We start from the raw sequence: 14744 nt of genomic DNA, 5'->3' as shown, positions 1-14744 counted from the left end.
GCCTTGCGTTTACTAGCGACGCTGTTTTTCTTACAGGCGAAAAGTTTAATCAGTCTTTTCTGTTTCTTCAGCTTGTTAAATTGAGCTACGGTTAAAGGTATGTGGCCTCTTATGAAATTGAGACAGATTTCGGAGAGAGCCAAAATTATGTCATTAGATGGGTCAGCCGTAAGAATCTTTTTACGTTTCACCCCCCTAGTCCTCTGTAAAACTTTAAGGGTCGGCAGGTGTTTCCTGAGATGTTCGGACATAGCTTAGTAGTAGTGATAAATCAATGGCTTGCCGGTAGAAAGACGACGGGTAGCGACCCCGGTAATAATCCGGTCCTGAGTCGGAACTCTTCTGGGCACGTGGCTCTCAAATCGACCAATAAATAACCGTGCGGTGGCCCTGTGGCCTCTTGATAAGCATCTAGAAAAAACTTTTTCTGCCAAGGAAACATTTGCTGAGCTAAAACTTTGATTTGCATTCTGTCTCGCACATTCCTAAACAGACAATAATAAGTAGTATTTAGGGCTATAGTCCTGCTGTACTTGCCCTGGTGAAATACATTCTGCACCAGGTAGATGACTGAGATTTGACGGTGATGTCTGAACCTCATGAAAGCTTCTGCCACGAGTTTGTTTTCGGACGCGCTGTCCATCAAATCATCGATGATTATCAAGGAGCCTGAGGGGAAGCGTTCCTCGTCCTCCCACCTTTTAGGAAGCCCTTGTATAAATTCAATTTCGGTGATCCGATCGCGCAGTTCATCATAAAGCGGCTGATGGGAAGCGAAACATCACACAATTTTTTTAACGGGGGCCCCTATGAAACAGTGACTCTGATTTAAAAGCATTTCTTTAGTGAAATAGGTTTTCCCCGAAGAACTCGCCCCTGCGATTATAGCCGTAAACGGCAATTCTAAACGGTGATCAAAATCGACCTCTCTCACGCCGCTACCCATCATCTTGCAAAAAAAAAAAACAGTGATGAAACGGGAAATACTGCCCTAATCTTTTAAATCTTTCCGCGCGCAGACACAAACACGTGCAGACACACACACACGTGCAAACTGGTGCTGCAGGGGTGTCAGCTTTCACAGACACAGAGTGCGTGGGTAAAAGTTTTTTATAAAAACTCTTGTGATAAATGTACAAAATATTTCAGTACACAAGTTTGAAAAATAAAACACACAAGTTACATTTTAAAACAAATGAACATCTTACTTTGATTTTTAAAAAACTTTTCATTTTTAAAAACATCTTTGGAAAAGACGCAGAGTTTTACATTTCAGTAACCAAAAGGCAGAGTTTCCCCACTAGTCAGCAATCTGCGTTTGTCGTAGATGACCCTGACCTTTTTATCTAGAGGCCTATTAAACAGGCGAAAGCTTTTCATGTCGCGTTCGATTTTGTTGTAGTGCGTCATTATAGTGGGGTTATTCCTACAGCCTCCGATGTAGTTTTCAATCAACCCGATCATACTGTCAAAGTTTACCTTTTGACAGGTTTCGTAATTTAGAGTTATACCCTTACATTTCATTTGTGTTTTCCCGTTGTTGAGTCGGTAACAGTAACTTTTTGGTCCCAGCGCACCCCAAGAAACAATGTATTCGTCGGGGGCTAATTCGGACGTCAGCTCGCCCAGGTAATTGCCTAAGGTCGGTTCATATTCACCAGGCCTGCTTATGTACACGATGCTGTCAGTGTCGTGATACAGCACCCTCCGCCCCAATTTTTCAAGTTCTTTGTAAAGCGTCAACCGGCCCCACGCGGTAGTTTGACACGCTATGAATATGTTAGTTTTTCCCGGCGGCACTTTGTAGGAAGACTTCTAATGCCAGCGGATGAGGGCGACGCGAAGCTGGAAATCTCGTACAGGTCCGAGCAGAAAAAATTAAAAAACTCCCCCGGATCAGACACTATACATGTCTGGAGCATGTTGCTCCTCTGCGCCAGTTTACCCCACAGGGAGTTAAGCAGAAGTTTGGACACCTGCCTCTTCCCCTCATTAGACACTATCTTATCGGGCTCCAATTCGATCCCCTCACGCTCGAGATAGTTGTTTATATACTCCCTGCGACCCTCGTCATCGGTCGCGTCGTCGGGGTAGCCCGAAGCCTGCTGCTTCACTTTGAGAAAGGTTTTAACGTAATCTCTAAACAGCTCGCCGCTGGTCTGGGGAAAATGCCATACTTCGTGCACCTTCACGACCGAATAGCCCCCGTCTAAAGCCAGATTGAGCTCCGCTGAGATCCAGACGCCTGTCAGCTCCCGCTCTGCATCGGAATGCTCACACGCCCCCTCCTGTCTGTTCTCGATCGCGCACGTCCTGCAGAGGGTAAACACGAGTTTCCCATTTGACAGTCTGCTGGGTAGGACGGGGAAAAACAGCTCGCGCGGGGTGTTCACCGTCGCTTTGATCAGGCCAAAGTATTCATTCAGAGGCTTAAAAATTGAATGAATGATTTCCGGGAATTCACATTTAGCCAGAGTGTACGGGTACAGCGACATGAAATCCACGTAGCGGACGCGCTCTTGCCCCGTGACGTCGTAACGTAGGCGAATCGCCGACGTCCGATCCCCAAACAGCGCTTCTCGCGGCCGTAGGGGCTCAGGGGGCTCAAAGTCTGACAGGAAACACTGTACCTGTGGGTCGTGAGTTTTAGCGTGAGCCCATTCGTGTTCCCAGATGGATTCTACGTTCATATTAAACTCTTGCCGCAACACCTTGAGTTTTTCTCTTGTTTTAACGTACAGGGCACCGAAGCTCTCGCGGGTCAGGGGGCAGATATCATGTTCGTTGTTGCAGGTAGGACAGCCGTGAAACTGGCAGCCTAGAAACTCGAAAGCCCATTTCTCTCCCTCTATCTCAGCGTATCCGTCTAGGTGAAAGCGCCCCACGCTCACTTCACCCCCACGCAGCGCGTGTCGTATTTTGATGCCGCACGTGCACCTGATGAATTCCAGCCATTGGATCGACACGGTCGAATAACTTTTGTACTGCCTCCTGTAATCCCATACATCCGGGATCGCGATCGTATCTCTGGGCAGGAACTTTGTCCTGTAAACCAGCAACGCGGCCGAAGCGATCGTGGCCGTGGAGAAGGGATCGCAACCCGTGAGCGTTTTAAACTCCCACAGGAAGCGCAAGCAGCCCTCTCTCAGAATCTCCACATCGTTTTTACAGTAAGCGATCATCTCTTTGTTAAAATTAAAGGTCTGGTGCTTTACACCGTCGTACCATTGATAAAACTTGTCGCGTTCTTTGGTGGGCATTTGATCGGGCCCAAATTGATCGGGAGGTGGGTAGGGCCCCACGAAACTAAAGTTTTCCATGTCTGTGAAATGATGCGGAAAATAGCCTTTTCGCATCTGAGTCGAGCATCCCATCGCATCGGGGATTTTTCTCAACGGCATGCTTAGAAAGGAGTGACTGTCGATGTACCTTTGCTCAAACACGCTGTCCAGGATGAGGATGATTTTATTACCCTGCGATACCACACGTGGTTCCACGCCTTCCTTCACCATCGCGTTCAGTATGATGTAATTATCGAATGACTTTCCATAGTGACTAATGAAACAGACGCCTCTATAGAAGGGCGCCCTGAAATGTCTGAGAAACTGTAGCGCGCAGTCGGGCCCCTCGGCGGTCATTGTCTCATTCTGATCGGAGATGGCACACACGTAAACCGGGATATGGGTACCCGACCTCTGAGATGTTTCAAAGTCAAAAAACACATATTCGGGGGGCTTTTTACTCCCCTCACCCCCTTTTGGAGGCCCGTTCCCCTCTGTTAGGCTTCTCTCGGGTGGATTTAGATAGCAGAGATGTGGGGTGGATATGTCTGATTCGGCTGTGTGGAGCTTAGCGTCACAGATATTACATTTTACTGCTGTACACGAGTGCTGTTTTGGGTTCTCGGGACTGAGGTAGTATCTGAGCCCGCAAGCTTTGCATTTTCTGAACCTGTCACAGGGGCTAGCAAGCTCCCCCCTAACTGGGCAGACCCTCAGCGTACGGTGACGCTCAAAGCACGTGTCATTTAAGCATCTGAAATTACAGCGCTCACACAGTATCGGCGATGTGCTTTCACCTTCTCTGCAATTAGTCTGACAGACGCTACAGAATTTTTCGCACCGATGAGATTGAGGCGAATTGTACCCATTGAAACAGCTCGTGCAAATGTAGCCCACGCCTAAGAACCCCTTTACGCTTTTAATGCCGTAAAAATGCTGATTGTGTAAAAAGAAATACACCACCCGTCTACCGTCGGTAGGTGTGGGTGTCTGGTAAATTTGTAATAATTAATAAGGTTGTTGATAATACACCACTGCTTTGCAATCAATGATTTTCTCGAAATTGATAATGTCATTCAAAGCGACTGCGTGGTTGGGGGTGAATCCCGCTTTCTCCTGTAACTCCAGGCCGAGCTTTTCACCCTCGGCGTCAGCCAAGTTTTCGTGCAGCAGATGCGCCAAGTTTATGGCGAAACACGCTCTGCTGCTACCGTTTTTAATGATAAACATGTGTTTGGCTTTTCTAGAAATTATTTCTGAAGCTAACATGGTCTGTAGTTTACGTTTGTTCCCACCGCCGCGTGGGATATTTATTACGTCTACGATTATTTCTAGGTTGGAATCGTTTAAAATCTCTTGATTAGACTGCACCAGGCGATCCAGCAGCTGCTGCAAGTCTGTCAGCTCCCCCTCCCCATACCGTGTAATTTGCGACAGCTCGTCGTTTAAAAAGTCAGCGCGCAGGGTGACCTGTATATAAGCTCCCCATGCGGCGTAAGGTATCGCCTCATTCACAATATTTTGAAACCCCTCGATTACATTACATCGTAGTACTCGCGGAAATTGCCTTCGTTTCTAGGTCGTGGGATATTTAGAAATAAATATTATATTTAGAAATAATCTGCACGTTATTGAATCTGCACCGATGAACGACCCGTCAGGCTGGGGATCCACGTCACCGACCCCGTCAGGCTGGGGGTCCCCGTCACCGACACCACCACCACCTTCCTGTTCAACATTTTCAAATTTTCCCAGCCCCAATTCATTTTCAATCTCCTCAGCATCGAGAAGAAATTCCGCGTCTGACAAGGCCTCCCACAATTCAGAATCCGGGGGTGACCATGCGACCTCGTCGATGGGGGGGAGCCCCGCTTCTGTTTCAGAGCCCCTTTCATTTAACATACTTCTCAATGTCTCTAGGGATGGAAGAAAACAGGGCTCTTGGGCCACTGTTTCATCAGACGCCGCGGGTGGCGAGTCGTGTTGAGCAGAGTAATCCTCATCATTTTCATTATTAGCGTTGTTGATAATGTCTATTTCATTTAATAAGGCTTCGGGTATAGCCGGTGGTGGTGTGGCTCCACCCCTTTCATTTAACATACTTCTTAATGTCTCTAGGGATGGAAGAAAACAGGGCTCTTGGGCCACTGTTTCATCGGACGCCACGGGTGGCGAGTCGTGTTAAGCAGAGTAATCCTCATCATTTTCATTATTAGCGTTGTTGATAATGTCTATTTCATTTAATAAGGCTTCGGGTATAGCCGGTGGTGGTGTTGCTCCACCCCTTTCATTTAACGTACTTCTTAATGTCTGTAGGGATGGAAGAAAACAGGGCTCTTGGACCACTGTTTCATCAGACACCGCGGGTGGCGAGTTGTGTTGAGCAGAGTAATCCGCATCATTTTCATTATTAGCGTTGTTGATAATGTCTATTTCATTTAATAAGGCTTCGGGTATAGCCGGTGGTGGTGTTGCTCCGTCCATACCTGCTGATTCAGGTCTCTTGTAGATTTTCGGTCAGCGCAGTCTCTCTTGTACATAGAAAAAAAAGAGAATACCTATTATTAGAATGTTATTTTTTAATTGAATAGCGTTTATATCACATGAATAAAAGAAACAATATACTCACCGGGTAAGGCCTGGATGAAACTTCTGGCTATTTGGCTGGCACGTAGGGTAAGGTATTGATGAAACTTGCGCCTCTAGGGCTCGATGATGATAAAACCGCTTGCCGGTTTTATTGGACTACCTTCTTTACCAAAGGAGGAAAACTATGCAAGCGTTGCACATAGGGTAAGGCAATTATGAAACTTGCGGCTCTAGGGCTCGATGATGATACCTTCTTTACCAAAAGAGGAAAACCCCCGCTGGACCTAATAATAAAAAAAAAATATCTGCGGATGGTTTTTATGTTCGTCGCCTCGTTTCTCTTTTTAACCCATTTATGTACTTGTGCACATAACGGTCATACATGAAAGACGGAATTTTACTGGGAGCCAACGTGCCCAACTTGATGTGTGGGCCACGCGGATCACCTAGCGGGGGTGTACAAAAGTGCGGCCCCATACACTTGACCTACGCTGATGTAATACAAACTCTTGCGTGAGGAAAAAAACACATACACGTTCAATAAAACCGCCAAGCGCTTTTATTGGACTACCTTCTTTACCAAAGGAGGAAAACTATGCGGGCGGTTTTATTGCACGTCAGACCCTCCGCCTCCTCCTCTCATTCTTTGCTCCAACTTTATCATTTTCTCCCAGAGTCTCATTCTCTCAGAGTTTCTCTCAGACTCGCGCAGCAGCACGGCTCTCAGCTCACCGGCATCGCTCTCTCCGCGGATTATCCAAAGCCGTGGGGACCTTACCGCCGTACCGCAACAGAAACAGCGTTCTAAGTCCTTTGCGGATTCTCCAAAGCCCAGGAACTTACCACGGTACCGCAACACCAGACACACCGTACGCTCACGCTCCATCAGGTAACCCACCCACTCAGCCCCCGGCGGCGGCATCCGACAAAAAACCCCCCCACACTAGTAAGCACTCTCCTCAATATAAAAAAAATATAATTTTTAAAATAATAACTTAGTAAATTACTACACACTCATAACCACTCTCCTCAATATAATTTAAAATAATACATGAATAATTAAAAATAATACATAAATAATTTAAAATAATAATAAGTTAAAATAATAATAATTTAAAATAATAATTGTCATGCCCGGCTCGTCCGCTCCTCCTGTGTGCCACGCCTCCGGATTACCCACGTGTTCTTTCCCGATTGTACCCAGCTGTGTCTGCTTCTTTTCAATCAGTCCAGTGTATTTCAGTCCGTGTCTTACCTTAGTCCTTCGTCCGTCATTGATGTTACCTGATGTCTGTTGCCGTCCTGTATTCCCTGCCCCGGATTGCCTCAAATAAACCCCCGTTTTCCCGTATCCCGCTTGCCTGCCTGCTCCTTCCACGTCTGCCCGCGATCGAGTGTGACAATAATAATTTAAAATAATAATAATTAAAAATAAATAATGAAATAAATAGGGGCGGCATGGTGGTGCAGTGGTTAGCACTGTTGCCTCACACCTCTGGGACCCGGGTTCGAGTCCCCACCTGGGTCACATGTGTGTGGAGTTTGCATGTTCTCCCCATGTCGTCGTGGGGTTTCCTCCGGGTACTCCGGTTTCCCCCCACAGTCCAAAAACATGCTGAGGCTAATTGGAGTCGCTAAATTGCCCGTAGGTGTGCGTGTGCGTGTGCATGTGCATGTGTGAGTGACTGGTGTGTGAGTGTGCCCTGCGATGGGCTGGCCCCCCATCCTGGGTTGTTCCCTGCCTCGTGCCCATTGCTTCTGGGATAGGCTCCGGACCCCCCGCGACCCTGTAGGATAAGCGGTTTGGAAAATGGATGGATAATTAAATAAATTATTAAATCCAACTCCCGTGACATCACATCGTACCACCACAACCAAGCCCCCGCCCCCCAAGTGGACTTTTCACCCATGACCTTTTGACCTTTAGGTCATAAATCATTTTTGAAAGAAGCGGTATTCCATCTCTCTCTCGGGGGCAGCAGTCTCAGCAGGGAAGCCCAGACTTCCCTCTCCCCGGACACTACATCCAGCTCCTCTGGGGGGATCCCGAGGCGTTCCCAGGCCAGCCTGGAGACGTAGTCTCTCCAGCGTGTCCTGGGTCTTCCCCGGGGTCTCCTCCCAGTGGGACATGCCCGGAACACCTCCCCAGGAAGGCGTCCCGGAGGCATCCGAATCAGATGCCCGAGCCACCTCATCTGGCTCCTCTCGATGCTGAGGAGCAGCGGCTTTACTCTGAGTCCCTCCCGAATGACTGAACTCCTCACCCTATCTCTAAGGGAGAGCCCAGCCACCCTGCGGAGGAAACTCATTTCGGCCGCTTGCACCCGCGATCTCATTCTTTCGGTCACTACCCATAGCTCATGACCATAGGTGAGGGTAGGAACGTAGATCGACTAGTAAATCGAGAGCTTCGCCTTTTGGCTCAGCTCTCTCTTCACCATGACAGACCGATGCAGTGCCCGCATGACTGCTGACGCCGCACCGATCCGCCTGTCGACCTTCCGTTCCATCGTTCCCCCACTCGTGAACAAGATCCCGAGAAACTTAAACTCCTCCACTTGGGGGAGGACCCCATCCCCAACCCGGAGAGAGCATTCTACCCTTTTCCGGCTGAGAACCATGGTCTCGGATTTGGAGGTGCTGATTCTCATCCCAGCCGCTTTATACTCGGCTGCGAACTGCCCCAGTGAGAGCTGAAGGTCGCGGTTCGATGAGGCCAACAGAACCACATCATCCGCAAAAAGCAGAGATCTAATCATGAGGTCACCGAACTGGACACCCTCAATGCCCTGGCTGCGCCTAGAAATTCTGTCCATTAAAGCTATGAACAGAATCGGTGACAAAGGGCAGCCCTGATGGAGTCCAACCCTCACCGGAAACAAGTCTGACATTTTGCCGCCCATGCGGAACAGGCTCTGGCACCGGTCATACAGGGACCGAACCGCCCTTAAAAGGGGACCCGGAACCCCATACTCCCGGAGCACTCCCCACAGGACTCCCCGAGGGACATGGTCGAATGCCCTCTCCAAGTCCACAAAACACATGTAGACTGGTTGGTCAAACTCCCATGAACCCTCCAAAACCCTGCTGAGAGTATAGAGCTGGTCCACTGTTCCACGGCCAGGGCGAAAACCACACTGCTCCTCCTGAATCCGAGGTTCGACAATCCGGCGGACCCTCCTCTCCAGGACCCCCGAATAGACCTTACCAGGGAGGCTGAGGAGTGTGATCCCCCTATAGTTGGAGCACACCCTCCGGTCCCCTTTCTTAAAGAGGGGGACCACCACCCCGGTCTGCCAGTCCAGAGGCACTGCCCCCGATGTCCACGCGATGCCGCAGATGCGTGTCAGCCAGGACAGCCCCACAGCATCCAGAGCCTTGAGGAACTCCGGGCGAATCTCATCCACCCCCGGGGCCCGGCCACCGAGGAGCTTTTTGACCACCTCAGTGACCTCCGCCCCAGAAATAGGCGAGTCCACCACCAAGTCCCCACACTCTGCTTCCATATCGGAAGGCGTGTCCATGGGATTGAGGAGGTCTTCAAAGTATTCCTTCCACCGACCCAAGACGTCCCGAACTGAGGTCAGCAGTGCACCATCCCCACCATAAATAGTGTTCCCGCCCGGAGCTGCCGGATGGTGGACCAGAATCTCCTCGAAGCCGTCCAGAAGTCGTTCTCCATGGCCTCACCAAACTCCTCCCACACCCGAGTTTTTGCCTCAGCAACCGCCAAGGCCGCATCCCGCTTGGCCTGCCGGTAGCTGTCAGCTGCATCTGGAGTCCCACAGGCCAAAAAGGCCCGATAGGACTCCTTCTTCAGCTTGACGGCATCCCTTACCACCACTGTCCCCCAGCGGGTTCGGGGATTGCCGCCGCGACAGGCACCAACCACCTTACGGCCGCAGCTCCGGTCAGCCGCCTCCACAATGGAGGCACGGAACATGGCCCATTCAGACTCGATGTCCCCCGCCTCCCCCGGGATATGGGAGAAGTTCTGCCGGAGGTAGGAGTTGAAACTCTCCCTGACAGGGGGTTCTGCCAGATGTTCCCAGCAGACCCTCACTATACGCTTGGGCCTACCAGTCCTGGCCGGCTTCCTTCCCCACCAGGGGAGCCAACCCACTACCAGGTAGTGATCAGTTGACAGCTCCGCCCCTCTCTTCACCTGAGTGTCCAAGACATGCGGCCGCAAGTCCGACGACATGACTACAAAGTCGATCATCGAACTGCGGCCTAGGGTGTCCTGGTGCCAAGTGCACATATGGACACCCTTATGCCTGAACATGGTGTTCATTATGGACAATCCGTGACGAGCACAGAAGTCCAACAACAAAACACCACTCGGGTTCAGATCGGGGGGGCCGTTCCTCCCAATCACGCCCCTCCAGGTCTCACTGTCATTGCCTACGTGAGCATTGAAGTCCCCCAGCAGAACAAGAGAGTCCCCAGGAGGAGCGCTCTCCAACACCCCTTCCAAGGACTCCAAAAAGGGTGGGTATTCTGAACTGCCGTTTGGTGCATAAGCGCAAACAACAGTCAGAACCCGTCCCCCCACCCGAAGGCGAAGGGAGGCTACCCTCTCGTCTACTGCGGTAAACCCCAATGTACAGGCACCCAGCCTGGGGGCAATAAGTATGCCCACGCCCGCTCGGCGCCTCTCCCCGCGGGCAAATTCCTTCCTTGCGATAAAGCAAGCTATTTATTATAAACACAAACGAATACTTTGATTTAGCAGGATTGGTGAATAATATAATTTATATTTTATTATGCGCACCAGACACACATTCCACACATTCAAGCAATATAAATTCTGACTTGTGTCTCTGTCCTCATAAATGAGACAAATTTAGTTTGGGCACGGCCGCTTGGCCTCCGGCGCGTTTTACACCGGTATCTCTGTCTAATTTTCTGGACACTTATTAATTCGTTTACCTGATATTTTGCACTAGACAACACAACACATTCACATTCATCACAACCAGGGTATTTACACGCTTCACACATTCACACAATTTCCTCCGGCAGGACACGAATCACTGCGCGGCAGCTACTATTCATTCACTTCCCTGGCAGGACTCAGTCCGCTACCAGGCTGCCCCCGGCAGAGCCGTGTTAGCTGCCCGACGGGACAGTTTCCACACACAACCTTATTTATACCCCGGTGGGGCAAATGCCAACCAACCCGCTTGTTTTCACTCCCTCGTGAAAACCCTTTCACTTCCCTGTGAAAGACCTGTGTCTCTGCAGACACCTGTATTTGCTTGATTGCAAATACCTGTATTCACCTTCCTGTGAATACGAGGATCCTCCCGTGGATCGCAATCCACTAGCGCTTTTCCCAAAGTATGTCAAACAGCACATATAGATACTATACAAACTTAAACATCGACTTGTGATTTAATAAATCAATTTACAATTTTTTTTTTCCCTTCAATTTTGGTCCATTAATTGGATTGGAATGTCCAGGCGTTCGTCCGACGAGGATGGGATGCTGAGCAGGATCGAGTAACTTTTTTCCTCGCTTCTTGGCTGGCAGTGACATCTCACCGTTCCCTTCTAACAGGACACCTCATTCCTCGCCGTCTGTGCGCTCTGGCAGTTCCCTTTCTCCGATCCCGGACGAGCCCCCAAATCTGTGGAAGAAATTTCTCGAAGTCCGATGTGTTAAGTGTTTGACAGAACTTTATTATTCGATGAGCTCAAAGGGAACAGACACTTAGCAATCATGCGTCTGAAATCGAGGACAAGTCGGATATCTGGACGTTCCAGTTACTTCTGCCTTTCAAGGTCCAGGCAGCAAAAGGAAAGATTACTGATTAGAATAATCAAGAATTTTCTATCACACTATCCTTATATAAGGGACTTTGGCTTGGATTTAATTTATCAGGACACTGTTGATTTAAGGACTTCAAGACACTGTAAACACAGCGGGCAGATACCTGTCCACAGTGTGTTTCTGCTGATATCTTTCAGGCAAGAGCAGTGCTGATAAACGTCATCAATGAGGTAATCTTTCAAATATGGCAGTTTAAAAAATCTCCTGATATATCATGAACATTGGCTTATCAATAGTCTAAATTGAAATAATTTCTGACATAGGTTTGTTTGATGTTTAATTTTGAGTATTCCATTGGGCTGTGCAAATTAAGTATTTGATTTATAGGCACTGACAAATATTGATTTAACAAATATGTAACCTTTCTACAAAACGAACACTTGTTTGCTAGTTTGAAAATAACAGAATAAACACGGAATATTTTGTAGTTTCATTTAAAGGCACCAACATTTAAACACGGTGAAATCTTTCTTATCCAGAGTTACAATAAAAGCAAATCTGCTGAGACTGCGACTCTGTTCTCAAAACTGTAAGTTCATCAGAGGTGGAGACTTCCAGTCCACAGGGTACAAATCCAGACCAAGATTTTGTTTCAACCAACCAGTAGTATAAGAAGTCACACTCACAGAGCACTGAACTGGTTGGTTAAAACAAAATCTTGGTCTGGATTTGTACTCTCTGGACCTAAAATCTCCACCTCTGAAGTTCATATGCAAAATAAGCCCACTATTTCACTAAAGCTTCAGGAAAGTCTGTTCAATATAGTACTGTGTTCAAAACCAAATATACAAAAAGACATTTTGCAAGCAAATCCAAACACAAGTGGACACATACACCGGTTCACCCTACGCCATTTCCACACTAATGAATTTACAGCACCACTGGGTAGGAATAAGGCTTGATGCGATAAACCACCTATAACATTATATAACACAGACCTGCTCAAAGAGAAGAGGCGGAAAGCATCAAGGGAAAACTTTCAGAGTGAAGGAACCAAACTGGGCAGGGAATATTGCCCCTCCCCCTGCTTCCCGTGGGCCATAGATATGGGGGCTGAACTCATATACCTGATGTCAGTGTCATGCTGAGAAAAGTTCTGTTGGGCTAAAGAGACGGGAATATGGAGGCTCATGGACTCAGTTCTTAATTAGATTGGCCCACTGGAGCGTCCCGAGGCCCCACGTGACACAGGGTATTTATGTCCCGGCCTCACCTTCTTGCGTGACGCAGCAAGGAACACCTTCCTGCTCACTGATGGATGTTTCCTGCGCTGAACAGGGTCATGAGCGACAAAATCAGCGACACCAAAGGCGTTAGTTTGCAAAACCTACAGACTATTTAAAAGGTAACACAACTGTTGCATACGTTTTATATCCGTGTGTCTGGGTGTGCAGACTTGTGGCGAATTGAACGTCTCACTCCGGTCAGCTGACCAAAGTTGGTAACCTTGGTATTGTGTGTAGGAGATTCGGTATAACTATAATTTCGTTCTCCATTTACATGCCCGAAGTTCGAAATTCAGTTCTTATCATTTTTAAAAGTTACTTTCTTTCACATTTGAATTTCAAGGTGTCCCTCACAGTGACACTGAAGGTGGGGTGGGCGGGGCTACGGTGGGCGGAGGTGGGGGACGCGGTCAGAATGGTATATTAAGAGGAGACCTGCACATGTAAAGTCACTCTACCTCTGCTTCCAGCGAGAGAAGAGCTCCAGATTCTGTTGAAGATTTCATCTTTTGTTGAACAACTTCTCAAGAATGGCTTCCAAGTTGTAAGTTATGGTCAATTTATTATTTCATTTGAATCTGTAGAAATTGTGGATAAACTTGTTCTACTTTACTGACACTGTGCAAAAGTCTCTGACCACTGACTGCTATTGTTAAAACTTAAATTGCATCCATTACAAAACTAAAATAATATTTTGAAGCAACTTAAGTTTAATTTAATTAATTAAATTAATTAAAGGCGATTGGCTCAGCTGAGCAGTGCATCAGACAGGCCTCCAACATCCAGTCTCTGTTGAACAGGGTTGTGAAAGCAGATGTAGGTTTTCAGGATATATTTAATCTTTGTGATCACATTGCTGAAACTCAAGATGGCATTGGCAACCATCACTTCAATTTAATTTCACTTGTCTTGCTTTCACAAGTTGAGAGTAGACCATGTGGCAAAAGTACATACTCTCCAACTACAGACCAGCAGTTTGAGAAAGAAACTGTGTAAAATAGTATTGTTATAAGGATACTAAATACTAGACACAGAGCCTCTGTCTTCCCACCCACACCCCACAGGAAAGACACAGCTTCTGTACTGACACCAGTATATATTGCAGTTCATTGGCTATAGTTCTTGACAAATATATACAAGATGCCTGTGTGTATAGACCTGCCCTGTCTATAGTTATTTTTCCAAAAAGGAGGTAAATGGATGTTCATCTTTCATATTACCGTAAATGTAAAAAAAAATAAAGTATTTTCCTTGTCTGGAAAATGTATTGTGTACAGTTCATTGTCTATAGTTCTCTACAAGTCTATACAAATGCCCGTTGTTTTGGATAAAGGCGTCTGCTAAATGCTTAAATGCAACCCCCCCCAGGCGTAGGGAAACTATAGCGGAACTAATGTAGCATTTGGGTTTAGGTCTGGTCAGTTTTGCTGGTAACCTTTTCGTTTTGCTCAGTTATAAGTGCAGCATTTGTTATGCGGCTGAGAAAGTGTTTTAAGTTATAATTCATGGATATTGGAGTTATTGTATGAGCTGCAGTTATAAGTTAATGGCGTGAGCAAGCTGTAGCCTATTTAGGTTTGTGTTTGGTTATTTTTAGGAAAATGCCTGTATTTTTACTGATTCATTTTTTGATGTATGTGCTTTATTTTATCTAGTTCTCACGACATGCTCGACCGGATAGATATGTGAATAAATGCCCGTGATCAGATATCAACTTGTGTTCGTTATTGAGGGAGGTTACAAGGGGGGGCGGCTCATAGGAAAGTTACGTATCATCATCATCGTCATTATTATTATTACTACTTAATAGGC

The 14744-nt window shown here is 47.4% G+C and overlaps 1 protein-coding gene across 1 annotated transcript in view; it reads right to left on the bottom strand.

Moving 5' to 3' along the window:
• Positions 1-976: 976 nt before the first annotated feature.
• Positions 977-14744, bottom strand: part of LOC125717367 (uncharacterized) — a 42428-nt gene continuing 28660 nt past the window's right edge. The window contains exon 3 of the transcript XR_007384507.1: positions 977-1433. The gene's annotated coding sequence lies outside the window, so the exon portion shown is untranslated. The remainder of the gene's footprint in view (positions 1434-14744) is intronic.

This window comes from Brienomyrus brachyistius, chromosome 22, assembly GCF_023856365.1.
Source record: "Brienomyrus brachyistius isolate T26 chromosome 22, BBRACH_0.4, whole genome shotgun sequence".
Taxonomy (NCBI): Eukaryota; Metazoa; Chordata; class Actinopteri; order Osteoglossiformes; family Mormyridae; genus Brienomyrus; species Brienomyrus brachyistius.
Note: the sequence above shows the minus strand (reverse complement) of the source record. Positions and strands in the feature narration are given on the sequence as shown.